Source organism: Pogonomyrmex barbatus, unplaced genomic scaffold, assembly GCF_055798465.1.
Source record: "Pogonomyrmex barbatus isolate J1 unplaced genomic scaffold, ASM5579846v1 scaffold31, whole genome shotgun sequence".
Classification (NCBI taxonomy): domain Eukaryota; kingdom Metazoa; phylum Arthropoda; class Insecta; order Hymenoptera; family Formicidae; genus Pogonomyrmex; species Pogonomyrmex barbatus.
This window is the reverse complement of record NW_028297129.1, coordinates 102,556-119,767: the sequence shown is the minus strand read 5'-3', so window position 1 is coordinate 119,767 and position 17,212 is coordinate 102,556. Positions and strand designations below refer to the sequence as shown.

The 17,212-nt window shown below is 41.1% G+C and overlaps 1 long non-coding RNA gene across 1 annotated transcript; it reads right to left on the bottom strand.

Annotated features, from left to right (window-relative positions):
- Positions 1–3,639: 3,639 nt before the first annotated feature.
- Positions 3,640–6,233, bottom strand: LOC148935875 (uncharacterized). The gene is made up of 2 exons (XR_016140024.1): positions 5,239–6,233; positions 3,640–5,197 (listed from the first exon to the last, which is right to left on the bottom strand). It is a non-coding gene; the product is annotated as an uncharacterized LOC148935875 (long non-coding RNA).
- Between the last annotated feature and the right edge of the window lie 10,979 nt (positions 6,234–17,212).

The following is a 17,212-nucleotide window of genomic DNA, read 5'->3' as shown; positions in this document are numbered from 1 at the left end:
TGATCAGCTTTTTCGCAATGTTCTCGCGATGCATTTCTGCGGTCTTTCGAAAGACTGGTCGCAATTTCGGCGGTCACACATTTGTGTCATCTTTCGAAAGACTTTTCGAGATTCATGCGACCTAATTTTGTTGCCATGCGGATTACTTTTATTATTGGTTGTAGACCTGGCTACAACAATATCCATCCGCTAGTATGCGCATCCCAACCGGCATTCCTCAGAATCACGCTTCTATTGGATGATGTCGTTAAGTAATGTTTGAGCGTGCTAGTTACGCCCACGTTTCTGTTATGATCAATCTCCACACCATCAAGCTCGTATCGAATCTCATCGAACAGAAATGCGACAAAATTATTTCCCAACACCACATCAGATCCTCCGACAACTCTGTTCTTCGTTAGTTTTCCCTCGATATATAGAAAGCTTTCGTACGGCAATGTACAGATCCTGTTGCTGTATGGGTATTCTTATCTCATCACTGTACCAAAACGTTGTATTGGCGAACGGGTTGTACGTATGAGTTTCATTCTTGACGATGCGATCGTCGAAGATTGGCTCGTCTTCGATGTTTAGGATGTCAGTCATCTCACAAGTTGCGTACCGCGAATCCTAAAACTTGTAAAAATTTAACGTTCGATGCGTTGAGTTTCTTTCTCTTTTTAATGCAACCGGATGAGCGAGTATTGTCGATTGGTGTTTTCTTTATAAAAGATGCGTTATCTCTCTGCGTATGCTTCGCTTCGTTCAACACGAGCATCTCAAATGTCACGCTCGCGTTATCGCTGTCGCCGTCGTACGTGCAATCTGATGGTGATTTCTTCTCTTCTCGAGCAATCGTCCGTTCTGATCAACAATGCGTATCGTTAGCTCCGTAATGCTCCGTACGATGACTGGCAGGTAAATGATCGGCCTTTCCGATATCTTATATCCTGTCGGCACGCTCGGCGAAAATTCGTGGATCGTGTGCACACTTTTGTCAATTGCTGTATGCGCCCGCGATCACGTTGCATTCTACACGGATAATGTTTACGTTCATTATGTTGATCGACATGTCCGATTCATGTCACCTTCGCGGTTGCAGTATACGCCTCGAGAAATCCAGCAGCGATCCAATGTTATGAGACTTGTTAAAGTTTATTCTGTAGGCGCATTTAATCTCATACCTTATCGTGTTGTAATTTGCGCGGAGCATTATTCTCCAATCTCGTCATCGCCGCGCGCGGTGTCACCAGCGTTACCCTCGGGCGCGTCGCGTCGCGGACGTTTCCGTAAAATCTCACGTTTCAAAAATTCATTTATGGCATGCAGTTCATACGACCCCTTGGGAATCATAATTTTTGCGTCGTCTTTGCCAAAATAAAATGTATTGTTTGAAACGTTTATATTCGGTATCGTGTGATAAGTCTCCAAAATTGTTAGACCAAGCTCGTAGTCATCGTCGCTCAAATCTATGGCTGAAGAGTAATTTGTCGCGAGAACGCTGCTCTTCCCGCTCAGCGTAAGCGTCAGCGACATGTTGAAAAAACCGTTCGATGAATACTGAGACGCCACGACATTTCGGACTTTATAAATTCACGTACGTCGGCCGTTTTGGAGAAGAAACCACAAGCACAGCTGTCCGCAGACGCTCTGATCGTACGTCTGATAGGACGTTCGATTGTACTCTATTGTAGCATCGTCTCCGAAATATCGTATTAGTTCCTTGGGCGGTTGAAGATTACCAAAACTGTCAAAGTACACAACGCGATTGTTTCTCTTTGCATACGCTACCCAATGATTACCGGGACTCGTCGTGTCATCCAGATTTACGATACCATTTTCGTTTCGACGAGCGCCGCTAATCGGTAATGCGTCACGCATGAAAACACCTCTAAAGTACGGTACGCGCATACGCTTCGCCAGCTGGTCCAATTGTACGTTGGTGGTTACACCCGTAGGTATTTTTATTGAATCTTTGATGTTTTTTTTTCTTTCTTTCTTTTTTTCGCTGTTATGCCTCGTCCGCCTTTGTACGGGACGAGATACAGTCCCCGTCCGTATTTGTATGGAGCAAGATACAGTCCCTGTCCGCGCGTTTCCATCGCGCGACGTTGCAGTTCCTCGAGTTGCGCGGCTTTCCTGTCGTTTATCGCTTTCACCACGCTGGTTGCTCTGCCGATTAAGGAGAGCACCCAAAATTGGCAAAATCGGTAACACGCCGCCTCGTTTCGCCATTGGAAGTATTCGTTTCTTTTTTTTACCGACTTTTTTCTTCGCCTTCATACCCATGTCGATCTTGGTCTTGGCTTTCATCGCTGCCCAAACGGCTGCAGCTGCAGCTCTTTCGCCCAGAGCCGAATCTCGCGCGATTACGCGTCTTAAGGCTTTATCGGCCAGTACCTTGTTCGCCGCGTGTCTGTCGGTGAGATCGTTGCTCTGAGAATACGCAATGTCGTGTTCATGGCACGCCGCCTCCAGTGGATTCATGCCCGTTTCACCTCTGGCTAATTTTTCAGTCGAGTACTCGGACCGCAAAACTGATAGCCGGGGATATGTAATTCGAAAGGAAGCGCGTTTGATCGCTCGATTGAGCAGACCTCCAATGTAGCCTTCGTTTGACGCTGCTGCTGGCATAGGCCACAATCCTTTATCTTCGGTGCAGGACCGTCTATATAATCTCGATCCCACGATTGATTATAATGCTCGACGCAGCGACGATAAGTTTGAACCTCCAAATCCTTTATATGTTCGGGAAGCTTGTCCCACACGTGGTCAATATAGTCGCCGCACACGCGTAACAGTATGACTTTCAATATATATTGCAACTACTCAGCGCTCAAATCCCGAATATCGGAGGGATGCGACAGCGCGAGATACATTTTTGCTACTGCGGTTCGTGCTTTCGCGGTTTCGCGTTCGTGATTTCGCGCGCCTATAAATAGGCGTTCGATCGAAGCCTAGATAACGCAGTGCGAACATGAAATTTGTACGGCAGCCGCTGATGATACGCGTCGCGAACTGTGACGAGAGAACGCGAATAATGGGAGACATCGCGATGCAGCGCAAGCACGGTGAAATGTTATCGAGTACTATACATACGCCATCATTTGCGGGCCGTCGAATTGTGATAAAACCAACGTTCTCATAAGCTTGCTCAAGAGTTCGCACGTTTCGAGAACATATACGTATACTCGAAATCGTTGCAACAACCGAAATATCGATACTTGGAAAATTTACTAACATCGATAGAAGAAATCGGCTACTTTACGTTCTCCAACAACAGTGACGTCATTCCATCGAGCGAAGCACGTCCCAATTCGATCTTCGTCTTCGACGATGTTGCGTGCGATAAGCAAAATGCTGTGAGAGAATACTTTTCGATGGGCCGCCACTTGAATGTCGATTGCTTCTATCTCTGTCAGACGTACGCGAGGATACCTAAACATCTGATACGCGACAATGCGAACCTGCTGATTCTGTTCAAACAGGATGGTGCCAACTTGAAACATGTTTACAACGATCACGTACCGACATGTCATACGATGAATTCTATGCGTTATGCCGTGATTGTTGGCAGCGCGAGTATGGATTTCTAGTGATAGATAAGTCCACTTAATCAATGGGCGATACAGAAAGGAATTTAATACGTTCGCGGTACGTGGTTAATCGATGTCGATACGTCAAGCAGGCAACATGGATAACACCAAAGATCGCGAGAAAATAGCGAAACAGATTGCGAAAACGAGCGATGCGATTCGCAAAAAATATCGCGCTTTAAAAATTGATAAAATAGCTGAAGATACAGGGTTGGAGAAACGCTTCAAACCCATCGTCGAACTTCTAAAACAGATTGTTGAAAAAATCGAGGAATCTCAATCGATTGAAAAAGAAGCAAAGGATCTCGGTATTAAGAAAAAACAAAAACGTGAAGATAGCAATGACGACAACGATAACGATATTATTACTATTGACAAGGATTCATATTGGACGGATGATTGAAATTAACGTCGCAGTCTAAAAAACGATGTACAACGAAAGAATTGAAAGCCGCGTCAGATTCACTCGTGTTCGAGTCTACAACCATCGAACCGATACAACCATCGAAAGACCCACCGAAAAAACCACCGCTGTTCCTGCAAAAGGAAGATGTTTTCGAAACAAAAGACGTCAGTGAACCGTCATTCGAAACAATCATCAAACGGACTCTGCAAGCGTAACAGGTCGAGAGGCGTTGCATAATCAGCTGGGACTATTGAGGCAAAAGTACGTAAGCCCTCTCCTCGATGATAATGGAAAAAACGATACATTTGCTCGCGTATACGGTGTTTATTTCAATAAAAACAGTGGTGCGATGCTTGGTGACAAGAAATTTGACGTTGACAAAAATGACTCCATAATCATAGACAATGTGAGATATAATGGTACACCAGGATTGTACGAATCTTTGATCTTCAAGAGACTTCCCGATGACGCAGTTTTTACCGAGAATGACAAACAAACGTATAAAAGTATATTGTTAAAAACAAATGCTCATAGATCATGTGGTCACAACGCCCATAATCCCATCAAGGGCAATAGGGGATCCAAGTATGTTAACATCATCGCTCCGCTCGTATCTACATATGGAAGTAACGGTAAAAAGGGTGTAGGCGTGAGCAATATACCAACTGCCATGAAATTAAACGATAACAAGATCGATTATGCATTGGGACGATCCCAACTGGTGGAACGACTCCGATTGCTCGATGCTTCGCACCTGGTAACAACGCTCAGGACAACGAGATGCTGTCGATCATTGAGAAACTTCGCGAAGCCGGCATTATTATTGTAGCGGTCACTGCCTCGCGACTGCACCACCGACACACCATCAGGCGCAGTTCCGCGCAGCATGGTAGTTCGCGCGTCCGCCACTAGATGGCGAATTGACAAACCACTTTCTTGTGTCTGAAACGCCGCAGCGGAGCTATATAAGAGCGGCACTTGGCATCGCTCTTCGCCTCAGTCGCCTCCAACCAGTTTTCTGGTTACGAGCTGCACTGCGAGCCCTCCGCCCTCCGAGCTCTGGAGGCCAGCCCTGGCCTCATTGCTCAGCACACGGCAGTTTTTCCTGCTGGAAATCGTCGACCAGCTTTCAGTCGTACTGGCAGTTAACGCCGCGGATATCCTTCCGGTCTTACCTCTGACGGCCGTGAACGCCGCCATATCCTTCTGGCATTACCTCTGACGGCCGTGAATGCCGCCATATCCTTCTGGCATTACATCTGACGGCCGTGAACGCCGCCATCCTTCCGGCCTTACCTCTGACGGCCGTGAACGCCGCCATATCCATCTCGCCTTTCTTCTACGGACGTGTTCCTGTCGGCCGTGAACGCCGCAGTCTCACCACGTCCAGGAAGGGCTCTCGCGGCCAGCGACGCCGCCCAATCCGCCCGTGTCCGGGCGACATGCTCCAGGCCGCGGTCTCAGCACACCGATCTCCATCGATTCGGGAAGCTGCTGCGCAACAGGAGGACCTCCGCCGGCGTGCATCCTCTCTAGGCGTGCATCCTCATCCGCCCACGACGACTCGTCATCTCCGGGACGATCGACGCTGCCCACCATCCGGCAGTCACCGGCACCACGACGCTCGCCGCTGCCGACTTCGCGGCCATCTACGCCGCCGCCTGGGCGCACACCTCCCTCGCCATGCACAGACGGGTTTCCGGACGCCAAACCAGGTGCTCAACCGGTCGCTTCAAGCAACGGCTCCTGGACCTGTTTGAGTCAGCTTCCTTCTCAGAGGATAGCCTGCCCCGGTCGCCTACTCCACACGAAGAGGACGCACCCTCGACCTCCTCGAGCTCAACCGCACCCGAGCGACCACCGACTTCTGGCTGCTCTTTGGAGTTTGGCGCGCCACAGGACAGGCCGTGGCACATCTGCGCCATCGAGCTCGGCCACGTGCAGCATCGGCCGCCGCGCCGTGACACTGGCCGCTTCTACGCCGAAGCCGCCACGGAGACCGCGGGACTGCCACCGGCCCAGGTCGTGCCACTCACCCCCCGGCCACGCCGAGGAGCCGGGGCTCGTGAGAGACACAGGGAGCGGCTACAAGAGCTTGCGCGTGCACGCGCAGAGACCGACTCGCCCACGCGTTATTCTCGCGGGACTCAACCAAGTCCCGATAGTCTTTTGTAACATTTTTTTCTTTTTGTTTGCGAGAATATAATGGCTTTATATTAACTCGGAGTTCCTTGATTGTTAGCGTGCATGCAACCTTCACATATCCTTCAGCGTGCGCTCCTATTGTTAAACGCATAGCGACACTTGGCTGCTAAACCTTCCTTTGCTTGGTGCCGACACTCGTACCGTTGGTCTGCCACACAGCTAGTCGAGAACAGACACTCCCCTCGGACTGAGAACCAGCTTTCACCAGCCGATTGCGGGCGACGCAGTGCAGCAGGCCACACACACTCGCTCGAGATGTGTAGTGTGCAACACATGATCATCATCCACACCACCAAGCACACCAATGCCAAATACAAATTACTGTAACACACACACACACACATACAAACAACAACCCACATTATAAATTAATCGCATATCGACGAAACGAGCCAGTCGATTAACGTCAGTGAGGAAAAAAACAATTTTAAATTGTATATCTTATTTACTATTAAACATCGTCGAAACATACGATCTGATGGACATGAAAAAAAATGTTAGCTCCGAGAGGCGACGACTCGTTGAAGAATTGCACGCTCCGGCGAGGAGAAATTTTCCACGAAGACGTGTCATAATTCGGGGATACGACGATCTGTGGCAGGCTGATATCGTCGAGATGCACCCGTACTCGAGGTTCAACAGAGGCCATCACTACATACTCACGGTCATCGATGCGCTGAGCAAGCACGCCTGGACCGTACCACTCAAGAGCAAGGCCAGAAACGAGACGGCTAACGCTATCGCTAAGATAATTCGAGAGAGCGAAAAATGTCCGAAAAACTTGCAAACGGATATGGGGAAGGAGTTTTACAACGCTGATGTGCAGAAACTCTTGAAAAAACACAACGTTAATCATTATTCTACGTACACGTTGTTGAAGTCATCGATCGTCGAACGATTCAATCGCTTAAGAACGACATGTGGAAGATGTTTACGCTCAATGGCACTTACAAGTGGATAAACGCCCTACCGCGTCTCGTGTCAGATTACAACGCGCGCAAGCATCGCACTATCGGCATGCGACCCGCTGACGTAACTCCCGCGATCGCCAAAAGACTCTTGGATACGGTATACAGCGCGATAAAGATCGCAGGTCCAGCAAAATTCAAAGTAAGCGAATCGGTATGCGTGAGCAAGTACAAGACAATTTTCGAAAAAGGTTACACGCCAAATTGGACCACCGAGGTGTTTAAGATCGTTAAAGTGCAGCGTACTAATCTCGTAACTTATCTGCTCGAGGACTATTGCGGAAAATCGGTCGCGGGCGTGTTCTACGAGCACGAATTGCATCGCGCAACTCATCCGGACGTGTATCTCGTGGAGAAAGTATTACGCAGGAAGAGAGACAAGGTTTACGTCAAATAGTTGGGATTCGATGGATCGCACAATTCGTGGATAAACAAAAGCAGTGTGATTTAAGTTATTTTTTTTATTTTACAATGTATAAAAAATAAATATACAATGTATACATGTATACAAAGAGTTTTTATTATTTTTTTCTTCCATTACATTTTTTTAAACTATACATACAACTTACGAGAACACATGTAAAACTACATATATTATAAACAATGTATGTATTAAGCCGAGTATACATTAAATAAATCGAAGAGAGAATTAAAGCTAATTCCTCAGCAAGCAGGATCTTGGTTGCTATTATAAATTTTATAAAATAAATTTGAACAGCTAAATTTTATTATAAAATTACATATAAAAACTACAAAAAATACATACATCTATACTACATATATAACAGTATCATATAAAACTACAAGAATACATACATATGTTCATACATACGTACATAGATATGATACATAGGTACGTACATATATACGTACATACGTGTATATATATAAGCTATATAAAAAAATATAAAAATATATGTACATTGCATATACATGTATATTACAATAGAATCCGCCGATGTCCCCACGGTAACGTCTCCGTCGAATCCGATACGATGTATCGTTTATCATCGTACGGACTCAGAGCGATTTTCGACTCGGACACCGTATATACTTGGTGTAACTTGAATCTTATACGCGACTGGCGACTGGCGAGTCAATCTCTTCATTCAAGCACCGCGTGTAATCGTCGAACGTTATTGTTCCCGCTACGACGTTATTCTTTACACCTTTCGCCTTTTTAATGTCTTTTCTGCCGTCCACTCTCACCGCGTACATTTTCGCTCTGAGTCCGACGAATTTCGTCATTATCGCACCGTTATTCTCATCCTTCATTAGACCGGGTACTTTTTTATTCACGAGAGGCATCCCGTACGCGTTGCCCGGCGAATAATCGCTCGTATCGAATCCAGCGATATCGCGTTTCATTGTCTCGTACACATCGACGCACTCGATGTGGTATACGAGACTGTCCGTGTCGGTGTACATTACTTTACATTTCTCGCGATACAACGGTGACATGTATTCGTGGTGAAATTCGTAGCAGATTTTCGATATGTCGAGTATACACATACCCACATAAATCGGTTTGTCGAATTTCACCTCGAGTGAACGTTTACGCAGTTCGATGGCGATTAAGTTTTCCGCAAAGACGCTGCGGCTGTTGAAATTTGGTTTCGTTCATTGCTTCCGCGCTATACCGTCCATCCCATTTTGTTATCAATTTTACATCCACGTGATTCCGAACATTTTCTATTGTTTTACCGAATACCGCATTGTTCATTAATTTGTACAAATTTTTCTCAAAATCATTTTTCGCGCACGTTCTAAAGTGTGTATTGAGTTCGATGTAATCGCGGAGCCAAGTGAATTGAACAAATTGTAATACGCGGTGTATCTTTGTGATACGAAGACCGTAGCGCGTACATTGCTGCAGATTGCGATAATGGATGACGTACCGCTTCTTGTCATATAACATGGCGAGAAGTTTATCCTGCCGCATGCCGGGTGCTTTATCGCGCGTCGGACAGAAAGGTAAGTCAGTGTGTCGATCGTGCAAATGACAAAGAAATTGAATCACGATTTAAAAAAAAGTGAAAAATTTTTTTAATATTCATTTAATGCAAAAAATAAATCATACAATGCACTTTTATTTATTGTATATACATTCATTTGTGGATCTTTATTAATTATGTAATTATTCAATTAATTATGTAATTATTCAAAGTGAGAATATCCTGTAGAAAAATTTCACCAAACTTCTTCATCATCATCTTCATATCAACGTAAACCAAAAAGTATCTGCAAATCAAATACGTCTTCGCGAGTAATTTCTCCCCATAAAAAGTATAAATACTCCTTATATTGGCGACGCTGATATCGTATCCACCGCCGATGATTAATATTCATAAAGTTATTAATTTTGATATCATATATGCACAAATACTACAAAAAATAATAAAAAAAATCTCAATTTCACAATTCACAAAATACATCACATATCAAATAAAGGAAAAAAGAAAAAAAGAGAGAAAAAGAAAAAAAGGAGAAAAAGTTACGTACCCCATTCGGGTGGTGTCTGAATTTTTATAAGATTCCGTACTTGCACGGTTTCCACAACTGAGATACCATCGAGATATAATATCTGTCAAATTACAAAAATATTGAATTTAATATTTTTACAATATTGAATTTAATATTTTAAACATTAGAAAGATACATGTGAATAAATATACGTACTGCTTCAGTTGAATAAGTAATTTTTAATAAATCTCTAATATAAGTCAAATAATCAAATTCCTGCGATGCCTTTCCATTTGCCATTTCTTCTCGTTGAGCGTTAGATACTATGCGATACTTTTGCGTTTTTTGTATGCAATCACGTTTTTTTTGTATGCACGTCAGCTTTCTCTCTCACATTAGACTTCTATGATTCTGCACACCCCATGACCCATGATATATCATCGACAATTTCTTTGTCCCTTTGTCGGAGCATCATCATAGGTCTCCCCGATTTGTTTATAGCAGCCGGAGTATCGGCGCTTCTCTTGACACGCCGCGTTCAATCTCATGCAATGAATCTTGGGGAGGCATATCGTTGAAACGTCTTCGTGGCATCACTCGATACTAATTTTGTGCGCGAAGAATCACCGGTGCGCGAAAAACAATTGCTTTTGCGTGAAGAACTTTTACTGCAACGTGTCTTCGCAATGACAATTATCACGCATCATTATCTGCGCAAGATACAACGAGGCAGAGTACAACGGTAATTTCGTATATGTGAAGGAAACAAACTATTTATTATGTTGACAACAATCGTTGGTGTTGCGAAACTGCCATGGTCAATACACTTATATGAATATATTAGTTCATTGGCTTCGGCACAGAATGAGGAGGAAGAGGAGGAAGAGGACAATTATTCAGAAGTCTTCCCCCGCAGGTTAATCCCACGGTATGTGGATAAAGTCCCCCTCCTGCGAGTAATCCGGAGGGAGGTAAAATTATTTCTTGGATTACTAACATTTTCTTTTTGTGTATTTGTTAAAGTGACTGAGTGATTTTTTCTTGGATTGTTAAACATTTTTTGTGTGTATTTTTATGTGACATTTTCTTTGATTGTGACATTTCTTTTTGTATTTTTAAGTGACTTTTTTTATGACTCTTCTACCTCAACCTGGTGTCTTTTTTTATTTTTTACTCGGCGGCGGGCGAAGTGGCAGCGATGAACGCGGCGGCGCCCTCTCCCCCTGACGTCATGTCCACGCGCCCTATCCACGCGCAATTTTTTTATATCATCTTCGCCGCCCGTTTATCCATTTGTTTATAGCGCCTTGCTATCTTATCCTATTTATTTATCTCACCTCGTTTCGTCTACACTATCCCCCCCCCCGTGACGTCATGTCCTTTGAGTCGCAATTTTCTATTTGTTTATCTATGTATTTATCTTCTTGTTTATCTATTTGTTTATCTATTTTTTTATTCACTTGTTTATATCCCCTTCACCGAATCCTACTATCTTATCTACCCCCTCCTCCCCCAACGGCTCAGTTCAAAGGATCGCCGCTTCTGACTTTCCCCTCCCCTCTTCCCCGCGCCCTCCGCCCCCCACACACCCGCACTTCCCTCGCAGGACCAGGGTGAGAACCCGCCTATTATTACTACTATTGTATCAAAAGTTACAGTCTCGATCCTGCTCATTACTACACATTGCCAGGTTTCACGTGGGACGCCGTGCTGAACCATACGCGTATAAAATTTGAGTTGCTCACCGACATCGATGGTTATGTTTATCGAGCACAGTGGTCTCAGTCAATGTTCCGGCAGATACGCGCAAGCCAATAACAAGTACATGCATTCGTACGACTCGTCGAAACCATCGTCGTATTTGATATACTACGATATGAACAATCTATATGGATGGGCGATGTGTCAACCGCTGCCCTATGCCGAATTTCGATGTGTTGAAGACGTTGCGAAATTTGACGCGAGCGCGATCGCTCTGGATTCGGGTTATATTCTCGAGGTCGATCTCGGGTATCCGCATCATCTGCACGACCGACACACTGACCTACCTTTCTGTCCGACGCGCTAAGGATGCCATTTCATGTACGATTGCAGCCACGCTGCAGCACGTAGAGAGGATAGGCTGGCACATTAGCGCGAAGACTCGTCCGTGTACGCTCCGCGCTTCGGCCAGCTTCGAGCGGTAGAGAAGGAGTACCAACAACTGCTGTCTTCTTCTTTCTCGAGAAACGCTGTACTGCTGATTTGAAGCTGGCGTCTCATAACATGACACGAATTAATCATGCGAGACGCGATGCCATTGTCGATCATTTTTACACTTTTATACATTTATTTTATTAAGTTAATAACATTATTACACTATATTTTTTTCATACATAAATAAAAATTAAAATTTGTAAATACAAAAATCCATTCTTTGCCAATATATACGCTTTTTATTTGCAAAAAGTAATTATTATATTAAAAAAAATTTATTGTGGTCTTACAAAGATATTTAGATATAATTATTAAAAATTTAGCGTTTGTATATTGTATTCCTTGTACTTTTATTGTATTTATTTTCTATAAATATAAAACGTATATATTGTTGCTCGACGGAAACCGCGAGAAGGTGGTGGTCTCTTCTGTCAGAAGGGAAATGTAAAAAATTATTTATTTAAATTATTAATAAAAAATAATTTAAATAATTTAATTATTGTAATATTAAAAATTAATTTTTTAATATTACAAAATTGATTTTTTACATTTCCCTGTGTGTGTGTGTGTGTGTGTGTGTGTGTGTGTGTGTGTGTGTGTGTGTGTGCGTGCGTGTATGCGTGTGTGTGTGTGTGTGTGTGTGTATGTGTGTATTATGTATAACTATACGCATACATATTACTGATACAAATTCGCTTTTTTTTTTCTCATAATATCTCCCGCAAACAAGATTTTTTACACGCTTATTCTCTTTAAGCGTGATGTCTGCTATGGACAAGATTTTTTACACGCTTATTCTCTTTAAGCGTGATGTCTGCTATGGACAAGATTTTTTACACGCTTATTCTCTTTAAGCGTGATGTCTGCTATGGACAAGATTTTTTACACGCTTATTCTCTTTAAGCGTGATGTCTGCTATGGACAAGATTTTTTACACGCTTATTCTCTTTAAGCGTGATGTCTGCTATGGACAAGATTTTTTACACGCTTATTCTCTTTAAGCGCGATATCTGCTATGGACAAGATTTTTTACACGCTTATTCTCTTTAAGCGTGATGTCTGCTATCGACAAGATTTTTTACACGCTTATTATCTTTAAGTATGATGTCTGCTATGGACAAGATTTTTTACACGCTTATTCTCTTTAAGCATCATGTCTGCTATGGACAAGATTTTAATAATCTAATATTTAACATTTTTAACCTGTCCACGAGGGACTAGCAATTTCATTGTCATTCACGGCATGTAGCCTTAAAGTACTGCGTTTTTTTTTTAGCAATATTAGCATATAATTTATCTGTTGACATAAGAGACAAATATTTTTCTTCAATCATCATGTTTAAACATGTTTCTCCTCTCGCCCTTAATCCTGATTTTAAAACGCACGTGGCATTAATGAAAGCCGACGATAATCTATTTCGATTTTTTGTTTTTAAATTACTTAAAGAGGAAAACATTCTCTCTGGGTCGGCATTTGAATTTGGAAGTGATCGAACAGCATTCAGAACATTTGTTAAATTTGGATATTTAGTAATATTATTTGGATGTTTTGGATGTAAAATTTCCTTCCACATATTATCAAAATTTAATTTGGAAAGATTTTGCTTCTCTTCCATAGTAAAATCTAATGGCAATGCAATCCATTCTTTCTTTAAAGCATCTTCATCAACACTACTTATAGTTTTAGCTATAAAAGAAACATCATTAAATGAAGTTTCTCTATCAGTATTGAATAAGCTTACAAAAGGTCTAAAAACTTGTAATTTTAATAAAAATCTATTATTTATCGGTAATCTTTTACGAATTTCTTCTGCAGCAGTTACATAAAACATCAAACAATTTTTGGTTGTAACTGCGTCTTCGTGTCCTTGCAGTATCAGTAATTCGTAAAGATATTCTTCGCATTCTGTACCTAAATTAATTTTATGAAGAATTTTGTGATTCTCTGATAAAGAGAAAACTGTGTTTACAGAAAAATTTTAGGTTTTAAATATTTATCTTTTAAAAAGTTTCGGCAAATTTGAAAAAGAAACTGTAAAGATTTTGGCTGCAATAAATGAATTCGTGTTTTTGATGCTTGAAAAAATGCATTGAATGCGTTAAAGAAATTTAAAACGTATTTTTAAAAAAGAAAATAGGCTTTTGTTTCAATATTACCCATTATAGACAACAGATGTTCTCCACGTTGTGTTTTTTCACTTACAACCATTTCGTTCAAAAAATATTTAATTGTTTCCCAAGATTCCAGAAGTCTTTCTACACATAAGTAATAAGAAAGCCAGCGTGTATCACATAATTTTAATAATTTGTGATTTGTTTCTTGGAAACACTCAGAAAATTCATTGTAAACAGATAATCGTTTGGGGCTATTGTTAATAAAATTAGAAGTTTTTTGTAATAATTCTTCGCAAAATTCTGGTATTTTATTACATGCAGCATGCGCTATTAATACGGCAGAATGGCAAGGGCATGTTAATAAATGTTAATAAATGTGGACATACTTCTTCTAATTTTTTTTTTAAACAATGAAAATTTTCCTATCATAATAGATGTATTATCGCATGATAGAGCTATAATATTTAAAAATGGTATTTTCATTTTCCACATTTCACATTTAAATGCTTGAAACAATTTTTCTGCGCTGGAATCTTTGGCATCAATATTAATTACCAGGTGTATGCATAAGTTTTTCCGGTTTTTTAGTAAAAAAAGACACGTAATTTTCAAGGGAAATTAATTTTTTTTTTATTCAAAATATTGGCCATCGGCTTCTACACATTTCGCCCATCTTTCAGGTAATTTATGAATACCATGCCAGAAAAACTGCTTGTCTTTTGCGGCAAACCATTCGTCGAGCCATTTTCCAACTTCCTCGAAATTGCTGAAGTGCTGCTCTGCGAGCGCGTGCCCCATTGATGCGAAGAAGTGATAGTCAGATGGCGCCAGGTCTGGGGAGTACGACGGGTGCGGAAGGATGTCCCATCCAAGCGATTTCAAGGTGTCTTTCACTGGTTTTGCTGTGTGAGACGGCGTATTGTCGTGTAACAAAATCACTTTGCCATGTCTTCTGGCCCATTCCGGTCGTCTTTCGATTAATGCGTGGTTTAAATTAATCATTTGTTGGCGATAGCGTTGTGTATTAACGGTTTCGCCGGGCTTCAAGAGTTCATAATACACAATACCGCTCTGGTCCCACCAGACACAGAGCATGGTCTTCTTACCGAAGCGATTTGGCTTTGGTGTTGATGGTGTTGATGGCTTCGCCAGGTGAAAGCCACGATTTTTTCCGCTTCGGGTTTTCAAAATAAATCCATTTTTCGTTACCCGTCACAATTCGATACAAAAATGATTTCCTTTCGTGGCGTTGAAGCAGCATTTCACAAGTGACTTTGCGATTTTCCATTTGACGTTCATTCAAATCGTGTGGGACCCATTTACCGAATTTATTGATCTTTCCCATTGCTCGTAAACGTCTGCTGATTATTTCTTGTGATACATGTAATGCTTCTGCTAATTGCCGTTGAGTTTGAGTTGGATCATCATCCAATAACTCCTGCAATTGCTCGTCTTCGCATTTTTGTGGTCTACCAGAGCGCTGACTGCCTTTCACATTGAAATCACCACTTTTAAATTGTCGAAACCATGTCTCACATGTTCTAATCGATGGAGCGTGTTCACCATATGTTTCTACCAGCAAACGATGACTTTCAACAGCCTTTTTCTTTTGATTAAATAAAAAAAGCAATGTGTGCCGCAAATGTTCTTTTTCAGGCACAAAACTCGACATGATCACTGAACGATAAAACAAAGACGCTAGTTTTTTGCGGACTCAACTTGTGTGTGTTTGTAGTTTTAAATGTCAGACGACCAAAATAATGTATGTGTCAAATTAATACGTTGCGTACTTTTCGCTGGCGACATCTCTTAGTTAAACCGGAAAAAACTTATGCATACACCTGGTAATTTAACTAATTGTGAACGAACATCTAATGTCTCCGGGTCAACGTATCGTACCATAAAATTGTATCGTACCATCATCCATTTAGTATTACAAATATCAGACGTTTCGTCAATAAATATTGAAAATTTTGTGTTCTGAATTTTGTTAACGTCACGTTCCGTTTCAATTGGACATAAAACGTTTGTAATAATATTTTTACATTTTGTACGACCGATGCTTATGCTTTTTAATATATTAGGATCTTTTCCTATGTTGAAAAAAATGAAGAATCTCTTTTGCAATTTGATGAGAAATATTTTTATCGGCAATTAATGTGGCATATCTAATTTCTGCTAATTTTTTACGCTCATCAAACGACAAAAGTGATTCATTATCTTCCGTTTGCAAATTTTGATTTGATTTATTTATCTCACTGAAACTTTTATATTTATCTAAACGTGCTTTGGATTCTGCGTGACGATATATTTGTGCTAAACTACCAGTAATAGTTTTATTGCAAATGGAACAAAAAGATAAATTTGCATTGTTACGTACTTCTCATAACCAACATTTAAATTCTTCAATATCTAACCATTTCTGTTGAAAAACTGGTTGAAATATTTTTTTTTTTTTTTCATCTTTAGGTAATGATGATCCTTTTTTAAAATTATTTTTATGACATGCAGAATCTGCATGGCGAGAAATTAATGAACGACATGAAAAATTCTTATTGCAAATGCTACAATGATACTGACTATTATTACTTGATACTTCGCGTATTCATGATTGATATCTATTATCAGTAAACCAAGTTTTTATAAAGCTTCCTTTCGTTTTTTGATTGATTCGTCACACATTTCCATATCAACTATGAAAGGACAAAAAAATCGAAAAAAGATAAAAAGAAATAGAAATATAATATGAAAATTATATGTATGCATGTGTCACGGAAAGAGATCAGGATTCTGTTATTTGTCAAAATATTTTACGATCCTAAATCGTCTCTCTCCGTATACGTATATGTGAATATATATATATATATATATATATATATATATATACATATATATATAAAATATATATGTGTATAAATGTGTATATGGAAAGTTATACCTTTTAATTTCGAATATATTCTTCAATATTAAAAAGATGTATAGGATACGATACACGATGTGATCGAAAGACAAATAAAATCGTCACGCATCGTGAGATAAACAATGGAAAATAGAGATCGTTGTTTCTTTCTTATTCGGCGACACAGCAAGCAGCATACTCGACGACGCAATGACAGGTTAGTTACAATTTATTATTATTTAAGAAATATAAATCACATTTTCAATCTAATTTAATATGCTTCATTATTGTATGCGTGTGCGTGTGCCTGCGTGTGTCTGTGTGTACGTGTGCCTGCGTGCGTGCGTGCGTGCGTGCGTGCATGCATGCGTGCGTGCATGCGTGT